The sequence below is a fragment of the Manis javanica genome, chromosome 15 (assembly GCF_040802235.1).
Source record: "Manis javanica isolate MJ-LG chromosome 15, MJ_LKY, whole genome shotgun sequence".
Taxonomy (NCBI): domain Eukaryota; kingdom Metazoa; phylum Chordata; class Mammalia; order Pholidota; family Manidae; genus Manis; species Manis javanica.
Window position 1 is genome coordinate 24,401,611 of NC_133170.1, and position 16,195 is coordinate 24,417,805.

The 16,195-nt window shown below is 38.7% G+C and overlaps 1 protein-coding gene across 4 annotated transcripts in view; it reads right to left on the reverse strand.

The window, feature by feature from the left end:
* GDF3 (growth differentiation factor 3) overlaps window positions 1-16,195 on the reverse strand; it is a 47,549-nt gene that overhangs the window by 13,699 nt on the left and 17,655 nt on the right. For 2 of the 4 annotated variants that reach the window (XM_073222977.1, XM_073222978.1), the window contains 2 exons: window positions 6,188-6,243; window positions 5,009-5,075 (listed from right to left, as the gene is read on the reverse strand). The gene's annotated coding sequence lies outside the window, so the exon portion shown is untranslated. The remainder of the gene's footprint in view (window positions 1-5,008; window positions 5,076-6,187; window positions 6,244-16,195) is intronic. The other 2 variants (XM_037008760.2, XM_073222979.1) reach the window with 1 other exon arrangement.

Below are 16,195 nucleotides of genomic sequence, written 5' to 3' on the forward strand. Positions count from 1 at the left end.
CTGCTATCCCCATAATATGAATATTGTTCTGTTGGGATTGGTCACACAGTTGTCTTAATATTCTTTCATTCCTAGAGATCCTTTTATCTCTTTCTGCCTCAGTGTCTCTCTATTCCTGTTCTCTGATTTCTATTCCATTAACAGTCTCTTGCACTTCATCCAATCTGCTTTTAAATCCTTCCATTGTTTGTTTCATTTCTGTTATCTCCTTCCTGAATTCAACCCTTAGCTCTCAAATATTTCTCTGCATCTCCATCAGCATGCTTATGACTTTTATTTTGAATTATTTTTCAGGAAGATTGGTGATTTCAGTCTCACCAAGCCCTCTCTCTGGTGTTTGAGGGATTCTGGACTGAACAACATTCTTTTGCCTTTTCATGGCGATGAGAGTGGTTGCCCGCAAGTGGTGCATGTGTCAACTGGGAGAACAACGTCCCTTCCTGCTTGCCGGTCACCTTGCCTGTCTCTGCTATCTGTACCAGTCAAATGCACATGGGAGCAGCCTCTGGGTTAATCCCCTAAGCTGCCATGGGTGGGGTAGCCTTCGAGATGGCCTAGGGCAATGGCAGGGGCCACAGGCCTGTAGCACATGTTCTGCTGCAAGAGCAAAGCCTCTTTGTGCTTCCTGGTCTCTGTGCCCATCTCCTCTTTCTGTGCTGGTCAACTGCGAACAGGGAGCAGCCTCTGGATTAATCCCCTTAGCTGCCATGGATGGGATGGTCTGCAGGATGTCCAAGGGCACTGGCGGGGGTCGCAGGTGAGCAGTGTGTGTTCTGCTGTGAGAACAAAGACCCTTTGTGCCTCCTGGACTCTGTGCTGGTCAATGCTGCCCATGCCACTCAATCGCGCACAGGGAGCAGAGTCTGTTTGGGCTGGTTAGCCTCATGCAGGGAGAAGCCTCTGTGCTAAGCTGTGTGGTTGCTTTGGGTGGGGCTGCTCCCCTGCTGGTCTGCAGCAATGGGGGGAAGGGGGACAGCCAGTTTGCTTGCAGTGCCGGCAGAGGGGGGATGAACGGCAGGCTGCTTATTGCTGTGAAGGGGTTTGGAGCTGCTTTGCCTTCCAGGGGATTAGGGTGCCTGAAGTTCCTTAAAGTTCCCAGCCTGCTGAGCTGAGTGTGCCAGGATGATTTTGTCCATCTGTTAAACTCTTGTCCCTTTAAGACTTTTAAAACGTCCATTTTTCTTTTGTCTCAGGGCAGCCTGCTGTGGGAACCTGTTAGCAGTCTCAATCTCAGACCTTGCTTTTCCGCTCCTCCAATATCCAGTGCACCATGCAATGTGTGTCTGTGCTCCAGAGGCAGACCACCAAGGATGGTTATTTAGCAGTCCTGTGCTCCCACTCCCTCCCCACTCTGATTCCCTTTCTCCCTCCTGTTAGCTGGGGTTGGGGGAGTGCTCAGGTCCCACCAGGTCATGGCTTTGTATCCTACCCTTCTCTGTGGGATGTTGGGCTCTCACAGATGTAGCCTGGCTCATGTACTGTATCTTCCAGTCACTCTTTTAGGAATAGTTATATTCACTGTATTTTCAAAATATATATGATTTTGGGAGATTTCCACCACCCTACTCATGCCACCATCTTGAGAATCTTGCTACTATCATTTTTTATAGTGAAAACTTGATCAGCTAACTTGCAATAGTAAACATATTTTAGAACACCTATAAATTAGATTAGTCAGCCACAAATAATGTTGCAAAAGAATATTTAATGGCATAGAAACTTGTCCATGAATATTATTAAGCAAAAAAAAAAAAGCAGATTTTTGAAACAATATACAAAAAAATAATCTAATTTCACAAAAATATGCACCAGTAAAATCTGGAAAGGTCAACAACTGTTATTTCTTAGTAATTTTTTATGTTTTCTTTTCAAAGTTTTTTCTAATAAATATGTATTATTTTTATCATCAGAAAAGTTACTTAAATAACACAATATAGTCATAACCACTAAAACAGTGATTTAGATTTTTCAATCAGTGGACAAGTATTTATTGAGTTCTAAGTACTAAGGCTAGACTAAAGAATTGGGTAAACTTACATTAAAAACTAAGGATAACTCCAAACATAGTGAATCTGTTTCAACCATGACACTGACCTCATTATTCACACCCTCATACTGATATTTTTTTTTAGTCCCTTTTCCTATAATAAAAAGAGGTTGGGATTTTTTTCTTTTTTTGTTTTTTAACCTTTCTTCCTCATCTGAATTGTAGACACATCCTGTACCATTTCTGAACATGTGAGCAGGCCATAGTATGAACATAAAAAGAAAAATTGAGATGAATCTTTGGGAATTAAGGAAAACTCATTGAGATTTTACATACTAATTAAAACCCACACCTTGGTGACCTCTCTTGCTGGTTTTTAGAGAAGAGAGGAATGGGCGTGGACAGTGAGGGATTACCCAAGTAGGTAGAGTCAGAATTTGCTGAAGACACCTGCATAACCAACACACTGAAAATAAATTTTTGGAAAGAATGGGATGTTTTAAAAATGGAGGTAGCTATCAAGGAAAAAATCTGAATATTTTTTTAACATCCTTAGATGTACTTTACTATTAAATATTTACTTATAATTATGTCTAGTGGGTAGGTGAATGGCAAAAAATATTGTCTGAATCAGAGTAGTAATAGGATGATAAGGAAAAACCCCAGAAGGTACACAGGATTAATATTTGTAGTATTTCTTGCATCCTGGGAAACCTCATTTAGTATTTCTTGCACCCTGGGAAACCGCATTTCATTTAACAGCTTGAACATTTTATCATATTGCCAAAAACAAAAGCAAAACAATAACGAAAAATAATTCCTTAGAATTACTTGAATGGGTATGTAGTAATATTACTTTGAATGCACATACATTTTACCCATTTAGGAACTTTAAAAAATTTTGAGACACTAAATAATTATGTCTTTAACTGTATTTCATTACATGCCAATTAAACTTCATCTGTACTTCATGTTATATTCTTATTAAATTACAAGTCTAATTATCACTTCGTTGTCCATAAAGGCTCTTAAGGGTCTTAATTCTTTTGGACAAATTGGTTTAGATAATGTATCATTTTATACAGCCAGCAGTTGTGAATCAGAGTTCATTTGTAATAACTCTGGCTAGCCTGGGATAGTCTTTCTCCTTTAACTTTTAGAAATGAGATATATATGATCGATCCTTTATATTTAATTTAGATGTATTTCAGGGGGCGTTATTCAGCCTATCATATATTGGTTTTAGCCCCAAAGCTGCATTCTTAAATTTACTTTCATAGAGCAATGTGGGTTCTCAGTTATATCAGACAGAATTGTTTTCCACAATACACATGTCAGGCCCTGGTCCTCATGGTAACTAATAAAACAATTTGATCCTGGATGTAAACCAATACACAAAAAACCTTTGTAGGTTTTCGTGAATTTCAGGTGTCTGGGGTGCTACCCATCAAATCATAAAATCACTATGTATCTGTCTGTCTGGAAAAAGTTGATAAATAATACTAGAGGAAGCAGTCACACCACCACCATGCAACCCAGAGTCAAAGAGTGTGGAACTGCGTCAGCATTTACCAAATTTTATCACCATTTTCAGGAGGTTTTGCATGTGTGTGTGTCCATTATTAAAGATAATATTTTGTGTTTTATCAGCCACCAACCGTTTCTCATCACTAGCAAGACCTCTCTGGGGCACAGTGCTATCCTTTGGGCCTCCACACCATTGAACTTCTTTCTGATAGAGCTACCAAGAATCATCCCAGCCCCTCTACGCTCATTGTGATTTCTTTTAGTTTAAAGTGTTTATTTTTCCAGAACGAGCAGTCACTAAATAAGGTAGTAATTATCAGTTGACATGTAGTTTAGTTTTTTTTTAACAAGTTTCACAATTACAAACAATGCTAGAGTAAACCACCTTGTACTCATCATTTCATATGCTTGATTTCAGAATAAATGCCTAGAAGTGGGATTTTTACAAAAGGATTTGCATATGTTTTATAATTCCTGTCTAAGGCTTATCTTTGACATGTAATTTAAAATGCTCTTCTATAAGGGTGTACAAATTATATCCTGTCATGAAGGACTGCCAGGCATGCTACTCGAGAGGTCATAGGACAGAAAAGCTCACAAACCAAAATAAGATGTTCAAAGTTCATTTATCAAAAAAGTAGGGTAACACATAATAGAAGGACCATACTACCTACCACCTGAGTTATTGTTTGTTCATATGTCTAGTTTCTCCTTTCTGCCACACAAGTCTTTTCCACTGCTGGTAGAGTTTTGAGGACCAGAGTTGAACTTTGAGCAGATGCCTGGAGCTAATATGGACTTGCTTTGTCAGAGATACAGGGGCAAGGACGCCTGCCACTTGGCCTGCTAGGATGGAGCACAAGTGGGACAGAACGGAACCATAATGGGTGTCCTCAGTGGGTTACCAATATGGGATGACAGCTGTCAGCCAAGAGTTGGCACCATTTCTATGTGTACTTGAACCCCATCCCCTTCTAATTATGATTAATACCTTTGTTCCATCATATATCTTATTTATTGTATTATCTTTAATATGTCTTACAGGTACTAACTTACTTTATATTTAGCATATCTAATGAATTCTATGTCTCATGAACATCTTGTTTATTCATTATGCATATTAACACTTCTTAGGAGTCTTGTCCATATTTCACCAGCTACTATAAGTGATATACATATTCTTGAGTTATACACTGCAAGCTATTCTATTAGTTGTTATCCACTGGTAGGGATCAGGACACACTACCCCAAAATATGGCACCTTGACCTGAAGAATATCATAGGCTAAAGGAATTTGAGAAGAAGACAGAAGCAGGAAGGTCACTCTGGCCTTCCCCCACACTTCTCCCCTAAGATAAATCATACAACCCCTATATGAGAGGTGCCCTCCCTATACCCAAAGGAAGGAGCATCCTTATCTCCAAAGACAAAGGGATGCCAAGAAGAACTGTAACGAAGAGACCATGCTACATTTCTCCCAGTTTATGTACTTACCTCATATTCCTTAACTTCTCATGTTTCTACGTGACTGCCATCAACCTTTGCATAAAAATACTCAGATCTGAAAAAAAAACAACCTCAGCTCTAACTGTTTCTATGGGTCTTCATATCCTTATGAAGACTCCTTTGTCCCATGTCATTTTTTTAACATTAAATAAATTTGCATGCTTTCTCCTGTTAATCTGTCTTTGTCAGTTTAATTTTCAGATCCAGCCAGGACCCCGAAAAGGGGGGTGATGGAACTTTTTCCTCCCTTATACTGTGGTCAACACTGCTTGCCAGTTTTATCCATCCCATTTGTTTTCATTTTGTTCTATAACACAAGGTAATAGTCTCAGATGACACAGTGCTTGTTGCAGACCCTGTAGCAGTACATTTAAGTACCATTATCCCCCACCTTATGCACTGACAGTGCTTCACCAACTTGGTTTTGTTTTTATTTCCCCTAACCCATTAGAGAGAAATGCGTAATTGTTTTTGTTTAAATTTACTGGACTTTTAACACAGTTCACAATTTTTTCATTTGTTTCATGGCTATTTGAACTCCTTTTAGAAACTCCTTTGCCCATTTTTCACTTGAATTATTCATCTTTTAACATTTAAATTAAGAAATAATTAACAAACTATTTGGATAAGAACTTTCATCTGTCATATTTATCAAATCTCTTCCCCCCAGTTTACATCCATTTTTCAACATTGTTTAAAATGGTTTTTGCCACTAGGAAATTTTTAACTTTTATTTGGTCAAGTTTTGAAATCTTTTATGGTGTTTGATTTTTGTTTCATGCTTAGACAAGATTTTTTCACCATGAGAATATAGACTGACAACCATATTTTCTTTCTAATATGTATTTATGAATCTTGTGTGACTTGGCAAGGTAATTACCAGCTCACTTCGTCACCTGTGATTCAATTTTTTCATATGTAAAAAATGAAGTTAATAGGAATACATACTGATAGGGTTATGAGAAATAAATTGTTGCTCCATGTAAAACACAGAAAAGAGTGCATAGTACTTAACAAATACACAATCGGTGTTCACTGCCATTAGTTCTGCATCAATATCACACAAGTTTGAACACTTCAAGCATACTACTTGGGTTCACAAAAGTAAACATTTTTTGTTTGACCTATATTCAAGCCAGAAACATAAGGAAATAAAAATAACCTCACCTGCAAAAATAATAGCTGTTAATGGATTAGTGACTCTTGTCCAGATATTTATATTCCTGTGGTAATAAATATATATATAGAGAGAGAGAGAATTATTGCTTGCCTTATATAAAATGGAGCTATACTACACACAGATTGCTCTGCTTCGAACTCTGTCACCTAACATCTCTTGGATAGCTGTACCCAAAGCTGTACTTCATTCTCTTTGGTGGCGATATCTTCAACTCAATAATTTACTTAGCTGTTTCCAATTTTTCATATGACAAACATCTTTGTTTATTAACCACAAGGGCTGCCTGGGAATCACACTAAATTTCTGACTCTCAACATGTTTCTCTTTCTTTGAACTTCTAACATCTCTCATCCTCATTCTCACTTGTTCCTGTTTCTCTGAGAAAACTGAAGGAATCAGCAGAACTCCCAGCACTTCCCACAAGCACACCGAGCGCCGAGGCGGCCCTGCTCCGTGCCTGCCTCCTCCTGCTAGTGGACTCTCCGGTCCGGCTTGCATGCTGACTGCATCCCTCTCTCTTACTCCATGTCACCACTTGGCACTTTTCTCTTCATTCTCACCCACTTTTCCCTCTTCACTGGATCTTTCCTAGCAGTAAATAAATATGCTTTTGTTTTCCCCATCTTAGGCATTTTTTAAAAGTCTTTTAACCTACTTTCCTCAATACCTACTGATCCATTTCCTGTTCCCTTTTGCAGAAAACTTCTTGAAATAATTGATTATATTTGCTGGGTCCAGTTCTTATTCTTTCATTCTACAACACGGTTCTTGTCTGGGTGACCAATGGGTTCACGGGGCCAAATCCAGAACCCAGTTGTCATCCTTTGTCTCACTTTATCCCTCAGCAGCATTTGACACAGTTCTACCTTACCTGGCTCCCTACTTCCTGTCTTACCTGGCTGCCAGGACAGCTCCCTGTCTTGGTTTACCACCTTCCCCATTGGTCACTCATTCTCAGCCTCCCTGTCTGGTTCCTCTTCTCACAGGTCTCTTGCAGTTGGGGTGTCCCAGACCTCAGGCCTCAGGTTATATTCCCTTCTCTAATTATGTTCCCTTTCTTAGTGAGTCTCTTCTCATCTATGGCTTCAAATACCACATACATGCTGGTGACTTTCAAATGTATATGTCTAACTCGACTTTCTCTGAATTCCAGAACCATTTTATTTAGTTGTCTACTCATTTCTTCTTGGATGTCTACATATTCTATACTGAATTCTAAGTATTTATATTCTCTAAAGTGGAATCCTGATCCAGGCACCCTACCCCTCTTCACTACACCTGCAGGCTTTTCCATATGAGCTAATGCCAACTCTGCCCTTGAGTTGTTCAGGACAGGAATTACCTTTGACTTCTTTCTTTCTCTCATACCCCATATTCAATTCATCAGGAAATTCTACTGGCTTTACCTTCAAAATATTTGCAGAATCTGGACTCTACCACTACCACCCTAATCTGAGATGCTATTATTTCTCATCTGAATTGTACCATAAATGTAAACGGATCTCTAATTCCAACCTTGTCCTGTTTCCAGTCAGTCTGATTTCCACACACAAGCCAAATTCTTTTACAAGCTCAGTTGACTCATTCACTCATCTGCTTAAAACCCCCCACTGGCTCCCTATTTCACTAAGAGGAAGCATCAGTGTCTACAAAATCCCACCTAGTTACCCCACTCACTGACTGCCCCTTGCTCGCCCACTCACTCTGCTCCAGCCACCCTGTCTTTGCTGCCTCTCTACTTCCTCACGTACTTGCTGTTCCCTCTGCCAGGAAGACTCACTAGACGTCCCCACGTCCAACTTTCCCACCTCCTTCAGTCCTAACCCATTCCTCACCTGTTCCTTAAACTTTATCCTTAACTCTCTATTTTAATCTCACCTACTGCCTCTCTCCCACACTTCAATCTCCTGTTCTATTTTGTTCATAAAAAGAAAAAACAAACTGTTCTATTTTATTCATGGCAGGTATCTTCTAAAATACTGATAATTTCATTTATCTGTTCAGTGAACAATTGTGCCAGCTTTGTTTTAAGCATTTGGGATGTAGAAGTGAATCAGATAAAAATCCCTGACCTCAAACAACTAACATTCTAGTGGGGTAAGTCAGGATACAATAAATACAATAAATAAGTAACATTACTTGTTGAATAAATAAGTGAAAATAGTTTTGGGCCCTGAACCAAGTACTTCTACAGAACAAATTTCTGGGAAAAAAAATTGCTGGGTCAAAGAATATACACATTTTAAGTTTTTGTACAAAATGGCCAAATTTTGAATCAATAACCAACAGGAAAAAATAGGTCTAGCATAATTATGTACTGTAAAAATTAATAAAGGGACACCTTGCTGACATGGTTTCAGATGGCCTGCAGGGGACCTCTCATGCCCACCACTCCCTATAAATCTCAGACCCTACTAGAAGAGGTACACCAAATTGTTCAGCTACTTTACTCCCAGGCAGAAACAGGAAGGTCTCTGCCTTCTACCCAGAAACATCCCAACTAATGAGACACTGTCTCAACTCAGCCAATGAGAAGCCGTGACATGTGGGATTCCCAGTTTCCTCCAATGGACTTTTTACTGCAAAGGGCCCCCCCCCCAACTACCCGCCTCTTCCTCTATTAAAGAGGGGGCCTCTCCTTCTTTCTCTGGACATGTTTATGCTGTAGCTTGCATGTCCCCAGTTGCAATTCTCTGCTATTCCTAAGTAAACATATGTAATCAGTAAAATTTTTTACTGGTAAAAAACTTTTATTTTTAAGGTTAACAGTACACACACACACATGCATATAATCATACACAAACATTTGTTATTTGAATACCAACAGTCTCTTCTGGGTCTGACTTGTAACTTAACCTGAGAATATATTTTTCTTTTATGTTGTATGACATGATTGTGAGAGTAAAATGGTGGCATTTTTTTCATTGATTTTTTAATGGGGAAAAAAACACATGGAATATTTTTTTTTTTTTTTTTTTTTTTTTTTTTTTTCTCTAAAATCACCTTTATTTTTACTAGAGGTAGCCATATTAAGAAAATAATTAATACTTGGCTCTATTATTTGCATAAGTGCAGCAAGAAGAGCAATTGCTTACATAGGCTATTTTAAATGTGCTTTGCTGGAACTTTTTTTTTTTTTTTTTTTTTTTTTTTTTTTGTGATGAGAACTTTTTTTTTTTTTTTTTTTGAGAGGGCATCTCTCATATTTATTGATCAAATGGTTGTTAACAACAATAAAATTCAGTATAGGGGGGTCAATGCTCAATGTACAATCATTAATCCATCTCAAGCCTAATTCTCGTCAGTCTCCAATCTTCTGAAGCATAACGAACAAGTTCTTACATGGTGAACGAATTCTTACAGAGTGAATAAATTCTTACATGGTGAACAGTACAAGGGCATTCATCACAGAAACTTTCGGTTTTGATCATGCAATATGACCTATAAACCATCAGGTCAAATATGAATATTCATTTGATTTTTGTACTTGATTTATATGTTGATCCCACATTTCTCCTATTATTATTATTATTTTTATTTTTAATAAAATGCTGAAGTGGTAGGTAGATGCAAGATAAAGGTAGAAAACATAGTTTAGTGCTGTAAGAAGGCAAATGTAGATGATCAGATGATCAGGTGTGTGCCTATGGACTAAGTATTAATCCAGGCTAGACAAGGGCAGCAAGACATCCACGGATGCAGAAGATTTCTCTCAAAGCAGGGGGGGTGAGGTTCTGAGCCTCACCTCTGTTGATCCCCAAATTTTTACCTGATGGCCCCCCTGCGACTGTGCCTGTCTTAGGTTGTTCCTCCCTTGAGGAATCTTACCCGTCTCTGGCTAACCAGTCATCTTCCGGGGCCATACAGGGAAATGTAAAGTTGGTAAGTGAGAGAGAAGCCATATTGTTTGCAAAGGTTAGCTTTTTACTTCTTTGCAGATTTATGCCCTGTGGCTTCTATGCCCAGCACTTGTCTCGAGGTATCTTTACCACCTGGAGGAATTATGATACTCGGTAAATTCGATATGAGGCACGAATTCTATTTAAGGTTTGTAATTAGGAAGGAAGAAGAAAAGCTATAGATGTAGCATATGAAGGAAACTTGGGAGGATTGATTATTTCTTTGACATATCTTCTTGTATAGTACCTTAAGTATGTATAGGTTTTAAACTACTAACTAATTTGCACACACATATTAACATAATAGGAATACGGTGACATAAACAAAGCAAATCTATAATTACCAGCCATCTCCAGTGAAGCCAAGAAAACCATTTAGGCATCCTAGGCATTTGTGAAAATTTATCTATGATATGATGGATATTTTCCAACTGTACTTGAACCATCAGACAAATTAAAGCAGCCCATTTCTGGGATCTGTTCACATCCCATATGTTCTTTTAACCATAGATAGTCTATAGTCATGAGATTTTGGGGTGCTACAACTTGCACCCCTCCCAACTCCTGGTTGAGTTCCAACAGTACAGATCCAGTCAAATTCGTTGTCTCACTGTATGCACATGCCAGCCTAGACATCTCCCTCCTCCTTCTTATGGCAAGTCCAGGAGACAGTGGGCTGGATGCAGCCACAACCGCAGCATCGTCCGGATCCCTGTGGAGGCTTTTTGATGATCATCCCCCGGCACAAGTCCTCCAGAGAGTGCTGATGCCGGAAGCTCCTCCTCATATCGTATCTTAGTTCATTTTCTGGGTATCCAAGCTAGGCCTTGATCTTCTGCGTAGAAACAAACAGACCCTTTGCCCACACTTTGACATGCCCTCTATACCACTGTGCAGAACTCATTAGAGGTCAGCACACAGTAACTGCTTTTTTTTTTTTTTTTTTTTTAATTAAGAGAAAGGAATATTATCAGAAAAGAGTACCTCCATAGCTGATCATCTGACACCCTTTAAGTGATCAACATTAAGGATATTTAAAGCATGCGTTGATCTTTGATTTACCAATAGTTTTATCCTGTTAAGGAGTAATCCCCCTTTTCTTTCTTTCTTTCTTTTTTTTTTTTTTTTTAATTTTTAATCTACACTTACCTGAAGAATACTATGTTTACTATGCTCTCCCCTATATCAGGTCCCCCCTAACAACCACATTACGGTTACTGTCCCTCAGCTTAGCAAAATGTGGTAGAGTCACTACTTGTCCTCTCTGTGTTGTGCAGCCCACCCTCCCCTTTCTCCCTCCCCCCATGCATGCTAATCTTAATACCCCCCTTCTTCTTCCCCCCCCTTATCCCTCCCTGCCCACCCATCCTCCCCAGTTCCTTTCCCTTTGGTACCTGTTAGTCCATTTTTGGGTTCTGTAATTCTGCTGCTGTTTTGTTCCGTTAGTTTTTCTTTGTTCCTATACTCCTCAGATGAGTGAAATCATTTGGTATTTCTCTTTCTCCGCTTGGCTTATTTCACTGAGCATAATACTCTCCAGCTCCATCCATGTTGCTGCAAATGGTTGGATTTTTCCACTTCTTATGGCTGAGTAGTATTCCATTGTGTATATGTACCACATCTTCTTTATCCATTCATCTACAGATGGACATTTAGGTTGCTTCCAATTCTTGGCTATTGTAAATAGTGCTGCGATAAACATAGGAGTGCATCTGTCTTTCTCAAACTTGATTGCTGCGTTCTTAGGGTAAATTCCTAGGAGTGGAATTCCTGGGTCAAATGGTAGGTCTGTTTTGAGCATTTTGATGCACCTCCATACTGCTTTCCACAATGGTTGAACTAATTTACATTCCCACCAGCAGTGTAGGAGGGTTCCCCTTTCTCCACAGCCTCGCCAACATTTGTTGTTGTTTGTCTTTTGGATGGCAGCTATCCTTACTGGTGTGAGGTGATACCTCATTGTAGTTTTAATTTGCATTTCTCTGATAATTAGCGATGTGGAGCATCTTTTCATGTGTCTCTTGGCCATCTGTATTTCTTTTTTGGAGAACTGTCTGTTCAGTTCCTCTGCCCATTTTTTAATTGGGTTATTTGTTTTTTGTTTGTTGAGGCGTGTGAGCTCGTTATATATTCTGGACGTCAAGCCTTTATCAGATCTGTCATTTTCAAATATATTCTCCCATACTGTAGGGTTCCTTTTTGTTCTATTGATGGTGTCTTTCGCTGTACAGAAGCTTTTCAGCTTAATGTAGTCCCACTTGCTCATTTTTGCTGTTGTTTTCCTTGCCCGGGGAGATATGTTCAAGAAGAGATCACTCATGTTTATGTCTAAGAGGTTTTTGCCTATGTTTTTTTCCAAGAGTTTAATGGTTTCGTGACTTACATTCAGGTCTTTGATCCATTTTGAGTTTACCTTTGTATATGGGGTTAGACAATGGTCCAGTTTCATTCTCCTACATGTAGCTGTCCAGTTTTGCCAGCACCATCTGTTGAAGAGACTGTCATTTTGCCATTGTATGTCCATGGCTCCTTTATCAAATATTAATTGACCATATATGTTTGGGTTAATTTCTGGGGTCTCTAATCTGTTCCACTGGTCTGTGGCTCTGTTCTTGTGCCAGTACCAAATTGTCTTGATTACTATGGCTTTGTAGTAGAGCTTGAAGTTGGGGAGTGAGATCCCCCCTACTTTATTCTTCTTTTTCAGGATTGCTTTGGCTATTCGGGGTCTTTGGTGTTTCCATATGAATTTTTGAATTATTTGTTCCAATTCATTGAAGAATGTTGCTGGTAATTTGAGAGGGATTGCATCAAATTTGTATATTGCTTTCGGCAGGATGGCCATTTTGACGATATTAATTCTTCCTAGCCATGAGCATGGGATGAGTTTCCATTTATTAGTGTCCCCTTTAATTTCTCTTAAGAGTGACTTGTAGTTTTCAGAGTATAAGTCTTTCACTTCCTTGGTTAGGTTTATTCCTAGGTATTTTATTCTTTTTGATGCAATGGTGAATGGAATTGTTTTCCTGATTTCTCTTTCTATTGATTCGTTGTTAGTGTATAGGAAAGCTACAGATTTCTGTGTGTTGATTTTGTATCCTGCAACTTTGCTGTATTCCGATATCAGTTCTAGTAGTTTTCGAGTGGAGTCTTTAGGGTTTTTTATGTACAGTATCATATCATCTGCAAATAGTGAAAGTTTAACTTCTTCTTTACCAATCTGGATTCCTTGTATTTCTTTGTTTTGTCTGATTGCCGTGGCTAGGACCTCCAGTACTATGTTGAATAACAGTGGGGAGAGTGGGCATCCCTGTCTGGTTCCCGATCTCAGTGGAAATGCTTTCAGCTTCTCGCTGTTCAGTATAATGCTGGCTGTGGGTTTATCATATATGGCCTTTATTATGTTGAGGTACTTGCCCTCTATTCCCATTTTGCTGAGAGTTTTTATCATGAATGGATGTTGAATTTTGTCAAATGCTTTTTCAGCATCTATGGAGATGATCATGTGGTTTTTGTCTTTCTTTTTGTTGATGTGGTGGATGATGTTGATGGATTTTCGAATGTTGTACCATCCTTGCATCCCTGGGATGAACCCCACTTGGTCATGGTGTATGATCCTTTTGATATACTGTTGAATTCTGTTTGCTAATATTTTATTGAGTATTTTTGCATCTACATTCATCAGGGATATTGGTCTGTAATTTTCTTTTTTGGTGGGGTCTTTGCCTGGTTTTGGTATTAGGGTGATGTTGGCTTCATAGAATGAGTTTGGGAGTATTCCCTCTTCTTCTATTTTGTGGAACACTTTAAGGAGAATGGGTATTATGTCTTCTCTGTGTGTCTGATAAAATTCCGAGGTAAATCCGTCCGGCCCCGGGGTTTTGTTCTTGGGTAGTTTTTTGATTACTGTTTCAATTTCTTTGCTTGTAATTGGTTTGTTTAACTTTTGTGTTTCTTCCTTGGTCAGTCTTGGGAGGTTGTATTTTTCTAGGAAGTTGTCCATTTCTTCTAGGTTTTCCAGCTTGTTGGCATATAGGTTTTCATAGTAGTCTTTAATAATTCTTTGTATTTCTGTGGAGTCTGTCGTGATTTTTCCATTCTCATTTCTGATTATGTTGATTTGTGTTGACTCTCTTTTTCTCTTAATAAGTTGGGCTAGAGGCTTATCTATTTTGTTTATTTTCTCAAAGAACCAGCTCTTGGTTTCGTTGATTTTTGCTATTGTTTTATTCTTCTCAATTTTGTTTATTTCTTCTCTGATCTTTATTATGTCCCTCCTTCTGCTGACTTTAGGCCTCATTTGTTCTTCTTTTTCCAGTTTTAATAGTTGTGATGTTAGACTATTCATTTGGGATTGTTCTTCCTTCTTCAAGTGTGCCTGGATTGCTATATACTTTCCTCTTAAGACTGCTTTCGCTGCATCCCACAGAAGTTGGGGCTTAGTGTTGTTGTTGTCATTTGTTTCTATATATTCCTTGATCTCTATTTTGATTTGTTCATTGATCCATTGATTATTTAGTAGCATGTTGTTAAGCCTCCATGTGTTTGTGAGCCTTTTTGTTTTCTTTGTAGAATTTATTTCTACTTTCATACCTTTGTGGTCTGAAAAATTGGTTGGTAGAATTTCAATATTGTGGAATTTACTGAGGCTCTTTTTGTGAGCTAGTATGTGGTCTATTCTGGAGAATGTTCCATGTGCACTTGAGAAGAATGTATATCCTGTTGCTTTTGGATGTAAAGTTCTATAGATGTCTATTAGGTCCATCTGTTCTAGTGTGTTGTTCAGTGCCTGTGTGTCTTTACTTATTTTCTGCCCGGTGGATCTATCCTTTGGGGTGAGTGGTGTGTTGAAGTCTCCTACAATGAATGCATTGCAGTCTATTTCCCTCTTTAGTTCTGTTAGTATTTGCTTCACATATGCTGGTGCTCCTGTATTGGGTGCATATATATTTAGAATGGTTATATCTTCTTGTTGGACTAAGCCCTTTATCATTATGTAGTGGCCTTCTTTATCTCTTGTTACTTTCTTTGTTTTGAAGTCTATTTTGTCTGATATTAGTACTGCAACCCCTGCTTTCTTCTCACTGTTGTTTGCCTGAAATATGTTTTTCCATCCCTTGACTTTTAGTCTATGCTTATCTTTGGGTTTAAGGTGAGTTTCTTGTAAGCAGCATATAGATGGGTCTTGCTTTTTTATCCATTCTATCACTCTATGTCTTTTGATTGGTGCATTAAGTCCATTTACATTTAGGGTGACTATTGAAAGATATGTACTTATTGCCATTGCAGGCTTTAGATTCGTGGTTACCAAAGGTTCAAGGTTAGCTTCTTTAGTATCTTACTGCCTAACTTAGCTCGCTTATTGAGCTGTTATATACACTGTCTGGAGAGTCTTTTCTTCTCTCCCTTCTTATTCCTCCTCCTCCATTCTTCATATGTTGTGTGTTTTGTTCTGTGCTCTTTTTAGGGGTGCTCCCATCTAGAGCAGTCCCTGTAGGATGCCCTGTAGAGGTGGTTTGTGGGAAGCAAATTCCCTCAGCTTTTGCTTGTCTGGGAATTGTTTGATCCCACCATCATATTTAAATGATAGTCGTGCTGGATACAGTATCCTTGGTTCAAGGCCCTTCTGTTTCATTGCATTAAGTATATCATGCCATTCTCTTCTGGCCTGTAGGGTTTCTGTTGAGAAGTCTGATGTTAGCCTGATTGGTTTTCCTTTATAGGTGACCTTTTTCTCTCTAGCTGCCTTTAAAACTCTTTCCTTGTCCTTGATCCTTGCCATTTTAATTACTATGTGTCTTGGTGTTGTCCTCCTTGGATCCTTTCTGTTGGGGGTTCTGTATAATTCCATGGTCTGTTCGATTATTTCCTCCCCCAGTTTGGGGAAGTTTTCAGCAATTATTTCTTCAAAGACACTTTCTATCCCTTTTCCTCTTTCTTCCTCTTCTGGTATCCCTATAATACGAATGTTTTTCCTTTTGTATTGGTCACATATTTCTCTTAGTGTTGTTTCATTCCTGGAGATCCTTTTATCTCTCTCTATGTCAGCTTCTATACGTTCCTGTTCTCTGGCTTCTATTCCTTCAATGGCCTCTT